This window comes from Euprymna scolopes, chromosome 14 (genome assembly GCF_053919585.1).
Source record: "Euprymna scolopes isolate OS-2025 chromosome 14, ASM5391958v1, whole genome shotgun sequence".
NCBI classification, from domain to species: Eukaryota; Metazoa; Mollusca; class Cephalopoda; order Sepiida; family Sepiolidae; genus Euprymna; species Euprymna scolopes.
This window is the reverse complement of record NC_136495.1, coordinates 116,550,885-116,568,246: the sequence shown is the minus strand read 5'-3', so window position 1 is coordinate 116,568,246 and position 17,362 is coordinate 116,550,885. Positions and strand designations below refer to the sequence as shown.

General features: G+C 34.9%; 2 long non-coding RNA genes and 1 pseudogene across 2 annotated transcripts in view; 1 reads left to right on the top strand and 2 right to left on the bottom strand.

The window, feature by feature from the left end:
- The window catches only part of LOC145293240 (uncharacterized), a 1,271,116-nt gene that overhangs the window by 1,108,629 nt on the left and 145,125 nt on the right, over positions 1 to 17,362 (bottom strand). The gene's annotated exons all lie outside the window — the stretch shown is intronic.
- LOC145293241 (uncharacterized) overlaps positions 1 to 17,362 on the bottom strand; it is a 100,250-nt gene that overhangs the window by 5,619 nt on the left and 77,269 nt on the right. The gene's annotated exons all lie outside the window — the stretch shown is intronic.
- LOC145293456 (U2 spliceosomal RNA) lies at positions 4,049 to 4,175 on the top strand (annotated as a pseudogene).

The window sequence follows — 17,362 nt, the reverse complement described above, 5'->3', positions numbered from 1 at the left end:
AAATCCGTTCTGTTACTGTTTTACTCATATCATGTTTAATGTTTGTGCAAAATTTCCAAAAATTCCAAAGTGCGGACAGGCGAACGGACAAACGGACAAGGGTGAATTTACAGGTTCACCCTCCTTTCGTCGAGCGGGGACCAAAAACAAACACACCCAAAGAAGAAAATAATACATCTGAAATGCACAGTAAACTTCATTTAAGAAATTAATTAAATGTTTACAGAACTAAATTATTATGCAACAAAATTCGAAAATTTGTCTTTATTTTCTGTTGTATCAATTTGTATTATTAAGGCATAGTGGGCAGCAAACACTTATATTCGAGTGCGGCCTACGTAAATGGAAGACCGTTCCACTAAAGTCACGTGACCTGATGACATACATGCGATTAGGGATCGCTTGTGAAATTGATATTCTAATATTCAGAGAAAACCGGTTGAACCCACCAAGTTTAAATGCCGCTTTGATTGGTTTTTTTTTGGGGGGGGGGCTAGTATTATGAGGGTGTACGAAGATGTATGCTGCTAGATGAGTAAAAGATAGAAATATGGATGTGACCTTTTTTTTTTCCAGTCGTTAAGAACATGCATTAAATATGATCTGCAAAAAATTGTTATATAATAAGCAATGCACTTCATATAACTCTTCCTTTCCTCATTCCCTCTTTTTTTTTGTTATTTGGCAATCGTAATGGTGGCTGATATGGTTAGCAATGATGGTGCTTAATAGGATGCTAGTCCATAACTCTCCTTCCATGAAAAAAAAAAAAAGAAAGAAAGAAATAATAAAGAAAAATCTTCATTAGGTAGGATTCATTGTAGGTAATGATGACGGAAATAAAATATCATACACCAAAAATCACGTACATTGACCAAGTAGTTTTATTTTTATAAATAAAATCATTTTTAAGCGATTGGCTTTTTGCTGGATTATATTAGTCAGTTGATTCTTTTGTTTTATGGCATATCAACCCTTTTTAGTTATTTAATGCCAAATTCTTCCCTCTTCTCTTCCCGTTAAACTATTTTTTGGTAAAAAAAAAAATTCAGAATAGTTAACACTCAAGAACCAAAATTAACAAAAACGCATAATTTATATAAAATGTGTTAGAATACAATTCTCTGCAAAACGTGTGTAAACGATTTATAAAAGTTTTTATATCGTTTGAAAAATTATGTCGGCATTCCATTAAAGTGTTGAAAAAGCTTCAACCAGAACTTGCAAAAATTATGATGGCATCCAATTATAGTGTTGAAAAAGCTTCAACCAGAACTTGTTCCCATACTTACAAAACTGTTTAAGCGTTGCCTTAAAGGGAAGTGCTTCCCAACACCTTGGAAAACTTCATCAGTATGCCTTGTATTTAAGAATTCAGGTGATAAGTCATTTCCCTCTCAGTACAGACCAATAAGTCTCCTGTGTGTTATGAGTAAGTTGCTGGAATCCATATTAAATAGAGAAGTAGTCAACCACCTCAGCAGAAATAACCTTCTTAGTGACATGCAATATGGTTTCCGTTCTGCCAGATCTACAGCAGATGTACTAACGATTATATCTCATAGGATTAGCAAATCTCTTGACAAAGGCTTCCTTTCTAGGGCAATTGCTCTTGACATATCGAAAGCCTTCGATAAGGTATGGCATAAGGGCCTACTTCACAAGATTTCCAGCTACGGTATAACTGGAAATGTTTTCTCAATCATTAAATCATTTCTCTCCGATAGGCTCATAAGAGTAGTGGTTGATGGGTAGAAATCAGAGACCCACAGTATTAATGTTGGAGTCCCTCAGGGGTCCATCCTGGGCCCAACTCTTTTCCTGATCTACATCAATGATCTCCCAAAACACATACTTAAATCATTTGTTGACATCTATGCTGATGACATGACATCAAAGGCCGTAAATGACAAAGTTCTCTCTGATTCTCTCTCCTCTGAGCACGGTACAGTGGAGGAAGAGGTGGCTGGTTACTTTTAATGCATCTAAAACCAAGCTCCAATCTTTACATCATCAACGCTCTGATCCCCATCTGGCATCAATTGAAATGGATGGCTCTCGTCTAGGGGAGGCTCCATGTTTTGATAAGCTTCTGGGCTTGACCTTTACTCCTGACCTGATATGGAACACGTACACCAAGTCAGTTGCCAAGGTCGCTGGAAAAATGGTAATCCTTCTACCGCTCCAGAAGATATCTCACTGCTGATGCAATTCTTTATCTATATAAAAGCCAAGCACGTCCAAAGATGGAGTACTGCTGCCACATCTGGTCAGGAGCTGCTAAAAACAGCCTATCCTGCCTTGAAAGAGTACAAAATAGACTTTGTGGCTTAGTGGGGAATGCCTTTTTCTCTTCCCTGCAACCTCTCTCCCACAGAAGAGACGTTGCGAGCCCGTCTTTTTTTTATCGTTACTTCCATAGCAAGCGCTCGTCTGAGCTTCAATCTTTGGTCCCCCCTTGCCAATCTTTCATGATAAACACCCGTCTAGCTGAAACCACTGTCAAAAATTTTCCCCACTCCTTATCTATGCCAAAACCAAAATGTAGATTCCATGAACAAAACTTCTTAGAAGTGCACGCCTGTGGAACTCTCTTCCGCTTGCCTGTTTCACACCTGACTACAACTTGGATGTCTTCAAGTTCAACATAAACAAATTCCTGGTGAACCAACCCCTTAAGTAAGACACTTTATCAAATCTCCAATACTAACAATTACTACGATACTATCCCATTGATTATTGTACACGCAATAATCCTTATCCCCGAGTGGCTTCCGGGCCTTGATAAGTGGTGACTACCATGTAAAAAAAAAAGAAGCTCTTACAAATCGTTCACACACTTAAAACTATGCGGATTCCGCTATTTTGTTTGGTTTATGAGTTCTTCAGTGTTAACTATTCTGTACTTTTAACATTTAAAAAACCTTGCAAATCGTTTTCACATTTTAAAATGATGCAGATTCAATGGACAATATCATTCTAATGCGTTTTATATAAATAATGCATAATTTTTTCCCCCTCAAGTGCTTAAATATTAACTATTCTAAGCGCTTCTTTGGAGTATGAACGCAAATCAAAAATCTAAAACTTGAATTTCAATTCAAACATAGGGTATCTACTTAACTGTCATGTCGAAGTTGGCAAAATATTCAAAAATTATGAAAAATGATAAAGTAGAAAATGAATTATTAATAAAAATAGTTTTCAAAACAGAATTGCAAGTTTTCCTTAAATAATAAATAAAATTCCAAACTATGAGTTATTTCCCTTGTTTAAGTTACATTTGAAGAAAGTACATGTTTGTAGCTTTCGATTTTTGTCCTTATTCTGAACATGCATCCTAATCTGTAATTTTACCCATTTGTTTTAAACCCCACTGCCTGTCTGTATTTCTCAAGCTTAAAAATCCGTTTCTTCTCCCCCCCCCCACCACAAAAGCAGTAAACACAAAGCAAAATATAAAATGGAAATGGGAAGGAAAAACCAGAGACAGGTGAAACAATGAAAGAACAACAACTCTGTCAACCGGAATTAAATTACGCTTTTGACAAATTTCCTAAAGCTACAGGGGAAGGGGGGAACGGCTTGAAGCCGACTCTCACATGACACTATTCTTATTGAACAATGCGTAAAAAACAAAAAAAGAGGGGGGGGGGAATTAAACATTCTTTATATCATGCATTTTTAGTCGCGTGCAAGCGACTCTATGTCACTCAGTTGGTCGGTCTGTCCATAACACTTTTGTGCTTGGCCTTTTTGGTTAAGATAAAAAATTTGTTGCTAATAAATGCTGTTCTTAGCTTTTTAAGCTTTTTGGCCAAGATCAAAGTGTAGTATTTCTTCCGGCAAATACTGCAAGCAAAGACCATATGTGAGGGCAATCCCACATATAAGACCTTTGGTCAATGTAAGGGCAACTCTTCATACCAATTGTCACTATCCAGCTCCCCTACTCTCCGGGGAGTTGGTCCCCATTTCCCCTCCATTCCTCACATTAAAAATCGACCTTGTGCCTAATTTGCTCGGTGAGGGAGCAAATAAATACTCCCTCTTTTCTTGGCCTTTTGGCCAAGATCAAAGTGTAGTATCTGTTCTTACTACATGCTGTACTTATTGTGATATAAAGTGGGGGGTTCGCTTTTCTGTATTAATTTAATGTAAAATGATCACCCACTTTACAACCAGTCAGTCTCAAAGCCATTCAAGTCATTCTCCAGATCATTAAAGTTGTTTTTGAAGGATTCCAGTTATTTTTAAGCATTCAAGTCATTCTTAAGGTCATTCAATTCATACTTAAGTTCATTAAAGTCATTTTAAGTCATTTACTTTTTATTTATTTAAGTCATTTCAGCCCATTTTTCGGTCATTTTAGTTTATCTTTAAGAATTTCATGTCAATCCTACATTCACGCATTCATTCATTGCATGAGAGCATGCTACTAATGGCTATCGGCCTTGTTTTTTCTAATCCATATTTTCCTACCATTTTGCAAGAATGCAGTATTTGTATAATGTACGAGAATCGTTCCAAAAGTAAGGCTTCTTATTTTTTAAAACTAAAAGACTAAAACGTTGAAGAGCTACGAAAACGGAAGTGGTGCCATTAAAATGCTCGACCTTTTATACTCCAGAATTCATTTTTCTACATAGTCACCTCCATTCTTAAATGCACTTTTGGCCAGCCTCTTTTGATACTCTAGTCGTAAGAGTCTGGAACTCACTTTGCCACTCACATCTCTGTCGCCATTCTGAAATCGACGAACCCGTCTCCTAACTATACTGACATCAACTGCATTAGCTTTGCAAAAGGTGCCGATGAATGTTGATCGGTTCAATTTTTTTTCTGTATGAAGGGATTCAATGACACATCTCTGCTTCTGATGCACAGCCATGACGTGTAGCTTTCTTAAGAATCTCACACCGTTAATATCTCAAACAAAGAGATGAAACTTTCAAATCATGAATGCATGAGTTCAGTCATTATGACAATGACATTTGCAACTCACTCCAATCCATTCGGGCGGAATAAAAATAGGAGGCATTACTTTTGGAACATGCCTTGTAGTATTTGTATAAGCTAAAAAATCGCTTACCTTCAATATTAGGAGAATAAACTGATTATATATATATATATATATATATATATATATATATATATATATATATATATATATATATACAGGGTGACCTAAAAAAAAACAGAGGATCTTCAATTGTTTTTCTGAGCATTTTACAGTCAACGGAGAAAAAAAGGCCAAAGACCCTAGTGTTTTGATGTGATGTTTTGAATATAATAAACTAGTTATGACCAAAGTTTCATTTCATTCTGACAAAACACTAAGAAACGGGGCCTAATTAGAGTTGGGGTCCGTTTTTTTGGGGGGGTGGGGTCACCCTCTCTCTCTCTCTCTCTCTCTATATATATATATATATATATATATATGTTAGCAGAGGCACCTAGCATTACCCGGTTGTAAAATAGGCTTAAATATAATATTTTAATTTATGCAAATTTTATATATATTATTACAGTGTCAATTCTCTATCGATTATTATATTGTCCCCAATATATAGAAGTGATTTCAAAAGTTAGAAAACAAAAAATGATTTGAGTGCCATCAACTAGAATCGAAACCGAAACCAAAACTTATGAAGAATTCTTGGTAAAATTATTTATTACAAGCAAGCAAGCAAGCAAGCAAGCAAGACACCCAAGATGGTCCACAGAGTTTTATAAGTATTAAGATATTCTTCGTTGGTCTGTGCTCAAGCTAGGGCCAAACTATTTTAACATTTTTATTTATTTATTTATTTTGTCAAGGCTCAAAAGCCACTCGAGGATAAGGGTTACTGAGATTGTAAGTTGGTGCTAGCGAAATATAAACTTTCATGTCAAGTTGTTCAAATTAAAACAGAGGTTTATGTCGCCTAATAAACAACAAGCATCATTTCTTAATCACATCAAAAATCTAGAGACACAGATTATCGTCTCGTAAATTCTGGCTAATAACTCCTTGAAAGGCAACATTTGTATTCGTATTCCTATGGAATCGTTTAAAGAATGTAAAAGCAGATGCCATTGTCTACCACGGAAATTATTTCTCATTCTACTGAGCCACTATTTATTAAGATCCAAATGGCATGTGAGCATAAGGTTTGATGAGATCGTTAGTTGGTGATCAACAACATTTTGAGAGGATTAATTATTATGAGCGAATTTGATTATTCAATTACATGGATCAACAAGAAGTCGGACTTTAAAACGTCCACATTGTAGTCAGCTGGTCTGGGTTCAAGTGAAAGCGAAACCACAGAGAATTTTTTCTCTTTTACTAGAATGTTCCCGCTTATCAAGGCTAAAAGGCGGCTCGAGGATACCAGTTAATGCGATTGTCAGTTGTTAAAGAACAATACCTTTGAGAGGATCATCATCATTATATGAATCCAAAGATTCTATTGTTGGCATTGGTTTCTCCGATATTTTTCTAGTCAGAGTTATTTCTAAAAACACCAACAGGTATTATAGGAGGGGCCACATGAAGGTTGCTAACATTCTAAGTGAAAGTGATTTTTGTGGAACGAATTGGATTCGAAGTTGGGACACTCAGGTTTCAGTCCATGTCATTAATTACTAGACCACCGTTAACTCCCCTTTGAGAGAATTAGAAACAATGAATTAAATGGTAAGAAATTGATTAATTAAGTAGGTATACAATAAATATATATATATCTATTTTTCATGCACCACTGTACTAATGAGCTAATGCTCTCTACTGATGCACATTTTGACAACAGGACCATTGTCAGCGCCGTCAAAATGGAAATCCGGGCGGTTCAATGCTGTAGAGACGTGCCCAGAGTGATGAAAACAGCCACGGTTATGGCCTTTGATGTGGTTTTCATCATACCACCTCTAATCTTTGAAGTCAGTTTGAAAGTCAACACAAAAGTGTACCTGGATGTGCTGAAGAGTGTGGTGATCCCCTGGTGCAATCAGGTGATCGCTGGCAGACTCTGGAGTGGTAGCAGGACTCGGCGCCTGCCCACAAATCCAAAAGAAACCCATGCTTGGCTTTAGAAGGGATGCTACGACTTTGTGCTCTTTTCTCATAAGCATCCCCCCCGTCCGTCTCCTTGACCTGAACTCACTAGTAATAATAATCATAATAATAATAATAGTAATAGTAGTAGTAATAATAATAATAATAGTAGTAATAATAATAATAAGAGTAATAATAATAGTAATAATGATAATAATAATAGTAATAATAATAATAGTAATAATAATAATTTTATAGTAATAATTGTAATAATAGTAATAATAATAGTAGTAATAATAATAATATTAATAATAATATTAATAGTAATAATAATAATAATAATAATAATAATAGTACAAATAATAGTAATAATAATAATAACAATAATAATATTAGTAATAATAATAATAGTAATAATAATAGTAATAATAATAGTAATAATAGTAATATTAATAATAATAACAACAACAATAATAACCACAACAATAATAATAATAAAAATAATAATAATAACAATAATAATATAATGGTAATAATAATAATAGTAATAATAATAATAAGAAGAATAGTAATAATAACAATAATAATAATAATAGTAATAATAATAATAATAATAATAATAATAATAATAATAATAATTAATGCAAAAAACATCACAAACATGACCACCCAAAAAAAAAAGAAAAAATAAAGGCATCAATTTCAGCTGATTTTACACAAAACAGTCATGAAGATTCAAGGAAGATGGAAGGACCCAGGAGAGAAAACACTAAGCAGGCTTCCATTGAATGAGTGCAAAGATTACTGGGACCTTGGGGAAGCATATTGCCATGCAAATTCCAATGAAAACTAATGATCCTTGCCAGCGAGAAATTAATGGTATGTGGCTGTTGCGATAATGTGAAACTATTTGCAAAAGGCGGACAGCACTGAAAATCAGGGGAAACTTGTGTCCACCCAGACTCCAATAAACACGACCAGTTATTATCAGGGAGTAATTTCTGATAATAACCTATGCAAAAACTCCTCATAAGTACAAATAATAATAATCTATCTCATATTTCTCTGAGTCTCTCGATCTGTCTGTAAGTTCCACTTTTTCTCGGACATTTTCTGCGTCGATTTGTATGAACCTTTGTTATGGCGCAGTGAACTACGTATTCTGATATCTGTTCGATGCACAGTTAGGTATTAGTAACCATAATACCACATTTACTTTTTCTCAGAAACTAATGTGCTGATCTGGCTGAAATTTTGTATGAACCTTTGTTTTAAGGTGCAGCGAACTAAGTATTATGGTATCCGTTTGATGCACAGATAAGAATTACTAAAGATTAATAGGATTAGTATTTAATGGAAAAATGAGCAGAAATTTAACCATATTCGACCATCAATTTGGCATAAAGCACTCATTCGAAGTCATCGGGCTATAACTTTTGCACGTTTTTTCAATGGTGTAAATAATAATAATAATAATAATAATAATAATAATAATAATAATAATAATACAGCGTCTTTATTTAGTATTTTTCCAATTACAAAAAAAAAGAATGTGCAAATGTTGACGGGAATAGGGATATATTTAGTTCTCTCCCACTGCAAGAACTGTAACACCAGAGTCAGAAAGTGGGGTTGAGAAGCCAGCGCCCCCGAGGAGAAGCACTCTGACTCGCAAAAAGTGCCTTGGCAACCTCATCGGCATTCCTCGGTAAGGGCGCTTCAGGCAATGAGCAATAAACTAACCCCTTCTCAAAGAGAGAAGGCAAAGTTTAAGAAGGTGGACCTCCTAGAACTGCACAGGAAGAGTATTGCACCACAACCAACAGGGGCAAGGTCATTAGCGAAATGGTCTAATCTGTGTTGATTTTGAGGGCCCGAGAATAAAAATTCCTAACAACTCTCACAACTTCCTATACATTCGTTTTTAACATAAAACTCGTGAACTCCTACCTGACGTACAACACGTATCACTCAATCAGGTTAATATATTCAGCTTTTATTTTAACCGAGTTCAAGCATCTCACTAAGAGGTTCTGTTTGTTAGTTGATGTGTTTGTCCGTTCATTGGTTTTGCAATAGAATTCTCATCAAACGTGCGGATTGGATAAACGTAGTGTAAGAATTTACATTATTTATTTATTTATTTATTTTTGCTTTCTTTTGTTATTTTTTCATTTAAAAAAAAATCAACAGAATCTGCCCAGAAGCCATTTTGGTTTTCAGTTCAAATTATTTGGTATCATTGCACGAAAGAAAATGGAATCCACTAATCTTATACTCGAAGAGGTTTGCAGCAAAAAGAGTTTACTTACGCTCAAAAAGAAAAAAAAAATCGTTGAAAAAAAAAAATTTTTCTTTTTCTAAAAAAAAAAAAAACATGTTAAGGAGTTGAGAGAGAGAGAGAGAGAGAGAGAGAGAGAGAGAGAGAGAGAGAGAGAAGGCAGATTTTATAATCATCATTTTGCCTGGATGTCTCCCAGCACATACTTATTGATTTCGGAATTCCGCTTTCTTCCTCAAGTGCAAAGGAAATAGATGAAGGTGATAAATGACTATACATGATCTAAATTTGCCACCCACGCCGAAAAAAAAAGAAAAAAAATTGGTATTCCAGCTGACAGCAGAGTTCTCCCCCCTTCATTTTTCTTTTCTCATAGCAGAAAAACAAAACAAGAAAAGAATTGGAGTAAGCATTGATTAGAGCAGAGGTCTCCAAAGTTTTCGAACGATGGAGGGGAGTGTGTGCACATCGCTGACTTTTATGAACTACGCTAGCCAAAAAAATAAAAAATAAAATAAAAAATAAAAAATCTTGATATGTTTTATACTGTTTTGATTAATTAGTTTACTTTTTAGCGAAACTCTCCACATACTCATTCTTTTAATCATTTTCTTAAAAAAAAAACAAAAAAAAAACACTATTTTCACACATTTTCATTTAAGGTTGGTTGGTTGGTTGTTTTTGTTTTACGGCATATCAACCCTTTTCGGGTTATTTAATAGCGAATCCAAAGATGTTGAAAAAAAAATTCTTTAATACAATATATTTGTTGTTTTCAAGTCGGTTTCTATTTAATCCATAGTTGGGACCTTAACAAGTACTACGACTCCGGGTCAGAGTGGACCTGGGAGCAATGGTATTTAAAGGGTGGCTCCACACTCCCCAAAGCCCGCAAGCTGGAGCCTCACCACTGGATACAGTTTAAGGTCATATCCAGGACCCATTTCCATTAAAAAATTTTTTTCCTGAATGTTTCACGTCTTCCATAATAGCTCCGCAGGCCAGGTTAAAGACTTTAGTGGGCAGGATCATTGCCCCTAAACCCGTGTATTGTAGAACAACACCCCCTCCCTTTTTTTTACACCTCTTAAACGTTTCTTGGACTCTTTGAACACTTATCCAATGCCAACACTTTATTTTGCATTGCACGAAGGGAAAACAAATAAAAACATATCTAAGGAAATGGCAGAAACACTAGAAGAAGACCTCCAATCTGTAGTGGAATGGGGACAAAAATGGATGGTCACATTAAATGCTGCCAAGACTAAGCTTGTTTCCTTCAATAATTACAAGAAACCTTCTCTACCACCAATAGCAATGGTCAAGAACACATTACTTGAAAGACCTTCCTTTAAACTCCTCGGCCTAACGTTTACAGGGAACATGAACTGCAATAGGTACATTGAGAGCATTGCCAAGACTGCTGCAAAGAAGGTGGGGTCTCTCTACCGTACTAGAAAACTACTTACACCTGAAAATATCCTGTACCTCTATAAGGCCACCATCGCCCATGTATGGAGTACTGTTGTCACATTTGGGCTAGTGCATCTGCTACTTATCTCTCACTCCTTGACAGAGTCCAAAAGAGAGTTACCAATCTGATAGGTCATGAACTGTCATCTAGGCTTCAGCCTCTGTCCCATCGATGAAATGTTGCATCCTTCTGCCTGTTCTACAAGTATTTTAATGGTGGATGCTATGACGAATTACAAGCACTTGTACCCCCTTGACGTGAATACCCTCGACAAACCCGACAAGCAGCTAAATCCCACCCCTTCATGGTAGAGATCCCTAGGTGTAAGAAAGTCTTCTATAGTTTCTTCCCCAGAACTGCTGGACGTTGGAACTCTCTTCCGGGATTCTGCTTTTCCAACTGTACTGACATGCAGAAGTTCAAGTGTAATGTGAACAGACGTCTTGCTACTCATCTCCCTTCATCATGTCCCTGCAACTTATGTCCCCGATAGTAGCCCTCTACTTCAATGTGGCACAGTGCCTTGTTTGGAGTGAGAATTGAATAAATTGTTTAAAACAGTTTTCAATAAGAAATAATCATTATTATATGAATAGACTTTTTCATTCTTTTTTTTTTTCTTTTGCTCTTTCTTTCTACAACTGACTGCTTTTAAGCTAAAAAGTGCTCAACATATAAATATATAGATCTACATGCAAACAATAATAAACGCAAGAGTTGAAAACAATGGTTTCACCAAATGGATTGGTGGTTTTCTTCTGTTTGTAAGTATAGACCATTTCAATATAATACTCGTATTTAGCATAATATATTTTATTTGATACAAATACATAATCTAATATATAAAGAAAAGTCAGTTGGATTACTGAAGTTAAATCTAAATAGCATTACATATAACAAATCGATATTTGATTCTAATTATGCAATTTGTCTTCGTATTTTTACCATGTTCTTTACAAGAAACTAATATATTGCATTCATTTTTTTAATACTTAATCTGAAGAGAAAGGTGGTTAGAATGTAGACTTTTTAGGTTTATGTTCTAAGCAGTACTAACTGTTTACATAGCACTGGTTGTTTCATAGTTCAGATAAACAATTATATCTTTTTAAATGCATATAAGCCTTTTCATTTTGGTCACCCTACAAAGGAGGGATTGGGCCTCGTAATTCACTTCCATTCGTCAGTTCGTTCACACTTTTCTCAATAACCACGCCTTGGATTTTTTTTAGATTTTGTACAAAGATTAGTCATGGCGAAACTAAATTTTTGCTAGAACAGATTTTCCAGGATAACTCTGGCTGTCTCTCTAGGGGCAACTATAGGGATAAAATTGCCCCCAAATAGTTTGTCCATTCGTTTGATCACACTTTTCTCAATAACCACATCTTTTGCACAAACATAAGTTATGATGAAAGTAAATTTTTGGCAGAACGGATTTTCTGGAATAACTCTGGTTACTCCCCTAGGGGTCACTATAGGGGTAAAATTGCCTTGCATTTATGTTAACTTTTCTCAATAACAACGTTTTGAATTTTTTTGAATTTTGCACACACATTAGTCATAGTGAAAGTAAATTTTTCACTCGTAGAGGGGGGAACCTTGCATGCTCGGCTTGTTTTAAAGTTAGCCAATGTGTCGTCTTTCTATCATGTTTTTTGCAAAAAATAATATATTTCACTCCAGTTTTTTTTTTTTTAATACGTAAACCGATGAGAAAGATTGTTAAAATGTAGATATGTTCGCTTTATGATCTAAACGGTGTTAATTACAAAATTAATAAACAGAAGCTTCTACATGGCTCTGCCCGTTTCTGATTTCTGATGAACATTTATATCTTTTTAATTGCATGTTAGTCTATTTATTTTTTGAAGTGACTTGGATACTTTAAACCTAGGTTAGTTGGACTTATAACACTTGATTAAAATGTTGTCTTCAAACAATGCTGTACTTGATAACCCTATTCTCTTATTACAAATATTTTCTTAGGGCATTTATTAATCCTGTATTCTAGATTATTCTTATGGTAAGCTCATTACTAACAAAAACGAAATGTTGTACTATTTGGATTATTAGGACTACTGAGTGTTATCTTCACAATATTTCGATCGATGTAACCTCCAACCTTCTTCAAGTGTATCTTGTCGAACACAGGAATCTTTCTATCCAACTTGGAAATTTGCATGTAATTTTGGATGGACCCTTTATTTATTTTTCTGTTGCAGATATCGACGGTGTGAGACTCTAAGAAAGTAACACTCTCTCATTGACGTGCCCCATGCGGGTAGCATGCTCTCGTTCCATCAACCATGACTAGATAAAAGTCCTAAGTAATTTGCAATTGTAGTTTTTTAGCGTCATCCACACCAAAGATTGAACCTTCAACTTCCAAAAGAGTGTAACTCTACAACTGAATTTTACCAACTACTGTATCCACTATGCTAAAGGTCCTTACGATTCGACAAGATACACCTGAAGAAGGTCGGAGGTTATATCGATTAAAACATTCTGAAAATCACACTCGAGATGAGAACAGTAGTCCAAAGAATCCAAATAATACGAATAATCAATCCTCATCTCAAAAATTCAGAAAACAAAGACAAATTTATTAATATTAATGCTTTTTAATACAACGTTTTTAGAAAGACATCGTTTATTTATCCCTTGTATCTCATTCTGTTATGGCTGACTGAATAATAGCACGCTACTTCTGTGAATTAAATAAAGGATTTCGTTCAAAATTCCTTGCAGATTTTGAGTTTGAGAGAAAGATTCCCGAGTTCGAAAAGATACACCTGAAGAAGGTCGGAAATTACATCGGCCGAAATGTTGTGAAAATGACACCTGAGATGAGAACAGTAGTTCAAATGATACAAATTATTATTCCTCTGCTCCAAAATTCCAAAACAGAAATGAAATAAAATAATAAGAAAAAATATACCAGTGGCGTTCCAATAGTAATGCTTCCTATTTTTTATTCCGCCCGAATGGATCAGAGAGGACTGCAAATTGCATTGTTATGATCATTGAACTCATGCATTCATGACCTGAAATTTTCATCTCTCTGTTGCAGATAATGACCGAGCGAGACTCTAAAAAAAGTAACCCCCTCTCATTGACGTGCCCCAGAAGCAGAGATGTGTCATTGAATTCCTGGTAAAAGTGCATTGAGAATGGTGGTGACTATGTAGAAAAATAAATTCTGAAGCATAAAAGGTTGCTCGTTAAATCTCCTGTCTTCGTAGTTCTTCAACTTTGTAGTTTCAAAAAAAATGTGAGGCTTTAAATATCATAAAACACATTTTGACTATATTAGTTTAGTTATGTTATTAGTTTTATCCAGGAAACATCGATTGGCCTTATTATATTTTGTTTCATTTTTCTGCAGTCGGAGTTCTCAAAAATCAAGGGGCTCCTTCATAGAGCCTAACACTTGATCTCTACATGAGATACATAGATATTAGAATGTTCCATTAAACTGCTTTATCTCTCAAACACTGAGTACTAACTCGGTGTTTGAGAGATAAAGAAGTTGAAAATATAATTTTCCTCTCTCCAATCGACCATTTAAATTTGTTATAGTATATCTTTCTTTTTGGTTTCTTGGTATTACTGGATTCGTGTATAAGAATTCATCTGTTCTGGTGGAGCAATCAGCTTCGTGTTGTTACATAAGGTAACATCACTTGGAAAAGGTGCACCATTTCTCATAAAAGCTAGTGTGCGATAACTATACTGTGGAGATTTTATTTGCTTTGATTGATTGATTGGTTGTCTGTTTTCAGCATATCAATCTTTTTTAGGTTATTTAATGCCGAATCCAGTTATTTTGAAGAAAAATTTTAATAGAACATATATATTTTTTTCAAGTTGGTTTCTATTTAACCCATAACAGGTACTGCCACTCTGTGTCAGAATGGACCTGGGAGCAATGGCAATTAAAGGGTGGCTCCACACTCCCCAAAGTCCGCAAGCTGGGGCCACACCATAGGGTATAGTTTAAGGTCATATCCAGGACCAGGAGATTTTATTTGGACTGCGAATACTATGCGATTTTAAATATTTAGTCAACGTTTACTTGTAGGAAGAAGTATCTAAATGCCAGGTTGTCCTGACAAACCTCTTTTGAGATGCAAATGCACTACAGCCAGAGAATACAATTTCAAGAAAAAGCTGAACGTGTACAGGAAAGCTCTACGATATTCTATTTCAATCGACACGAAATTCAGCCAAAAAATTAATTAAAAGCAGCAAAAATCTTCTGCCTCGTGCATGTTATTATACAATTCTCCCTCATTTTTTTGGGGGGGGGATATCGGCATCTTTGTTGCAGGTATTTTAAGTTGATGAGACTTTCGAAATACTACTGAAAATTGGATTGCTGTTCAAGAGAATTCAAAGTCATACACAATTGTAAATAAAGAAAATGTTTCCCCGTTCCTGTTCGAATATTCACGAGAGTAATCGAATCTAATCTGAATTGAATCTCGTAAAAAAAATTATAAATTTGTAACTAAAAGAACAGAAAAACATTCTTGAAATGCGGTCATTCAATGTGCGCGTTTATTAATGAAAACGGTAATTCAAACTTAAATATGACAAATCAGACAACAAAAATATAAATAGCGGCGCTTTTCCTTAGTCTACTCCAAATGAGATCAAGCCTATCATTATGTATACACAGGGTGGGGCAAAGCAATTTTTGCTTATTTAGAATATCAATTAAAATAAGATAGCAAGTTGCTCTACCCCACCTGTGTATATATATATATATATATATACGCTTACTATCTGGACCCATAAAACCATTAGTGTACTTCCGATATGTTGATGACACATTCTGTTTATTTAATAAGAAGCAAACACCTTTTTCTCCTTACTCAATGGAATGCATCACGCGTTAAAGTACACCTATGAGGGAGAGTGCAATTCATCCATAGCTTTCCTTGATGTATTGGTAACAAAAACGCCATCTAGTTACCATACATCTATATACCGCAAACCAACATTTATAGGATTGTACACTCGTTGGGATTCATTTTGCCCTAAAAAAACCTAAGATAAATCTAATTTGGACCCTAACACATCGTGCTCTTATGATTTGTTCCAAGTTAAAATTAGATGAGGAATTGGAAACAATCACGGATACTTTATCCAAAAACGGGTACCCACTAGATGTGATTAGGTCAGTTATTCAAAAGAAATTGGCTGAATTCTCTCGAATTAAAGAGAATATAGTAGCCAAATGTCCAATTTATCTTCATTTGCCTTGGTTGGGTACAGTAAGTGAGAAATTTGCCAAGCAAATAAGTTCTGCAGTTTATGGATGTTATTTTTCTGCCAATGTACGTGTTGTGTTCTCTATTAGAACTTTATTGCCATCTTCTCGAAAAGACGTTCTGCCATAATAGTAACGTTATTTACAATTTTGAATGTGGTTGCGGTGCCAACTACTTAGGTCTGATGACATTAAGATTAGATGGAAGAATCCAACAACATGTACCCAGTAAAATTAGGAATGGAACCTACCGGGCAACGGACGTTGTTACTAACACATACGGGTCCTCACTTACTGATCATTTACTTAAAAACCCGTCTTGTGCAGCGAACTTTAGCACGGACTCTTTTTCTATTCTTAGTCGTGCTCATTCACTATATCACCTTAAGATCTTGTAGACGTTCAACTTAGAAAACCTTCCCTTTGCAAGCAAAGAGAATGCCTCCTGGGTTTGAACGTGATTAATCTCTAGGGTCTTCGACCATAACGCTGTTTTATTTTAATCGTTTTCCCATTTTTTTTTCTCCCCGTAAATAAATATATATATATATATATATATATATATATATATATATATATATATATATATATTTATTTATTTACGGGGAGGAAAAAAAATGGGAAAACGATTAAAATAAAACAGCGTTATGGTCGAAGATATATATATATATATATATATATATATATATATATATATATATAGTAGGGGTAGAGCAACTTGCTATCTTGTTTTAATTGATATTCTAAATAAGCAAAAATTGCTTTGCCCCACCCTGTGTATACATAATGATAGGCTTGATCTAATTTGGAGTAGACTAAGGAAAAGCGCCGCTATTTATATTTTTGTTGTCTGATTTGTCATATTTAAGTTTGAATTACCGTTTTCATTAATAAACGCGCACATTGAATGGCCGCATTTCAAGAATGTTTTTCTGTTCTTTGTTACAAATTTATAATTTTTTTTTTACGAGATTCAATTCAGATTAGATTCGATTACTCTCGTGAATATTCGAACAGGAACGGGGAAACATTTTCTTTATTTACAATTGTGTATGACTTTGAATTCTCTTGAACAGCAATCCAATTTTCAGTAGTATTTCGCAAGTCTCATCAACTTAAAATACCTGCCAACAAAGATGCCGATATCCCCCCCCCCAAAAAAAATGAGGAAGAATTGTATAATAACATACACGAGGCAGAAGATTTTTGCTGCTTTTAATTAATTTTTTGGCTGAATTTCGTGTCGATTGAAATAGAATATCGTAGAGCTTTCCTGTACACGTTCAGCTT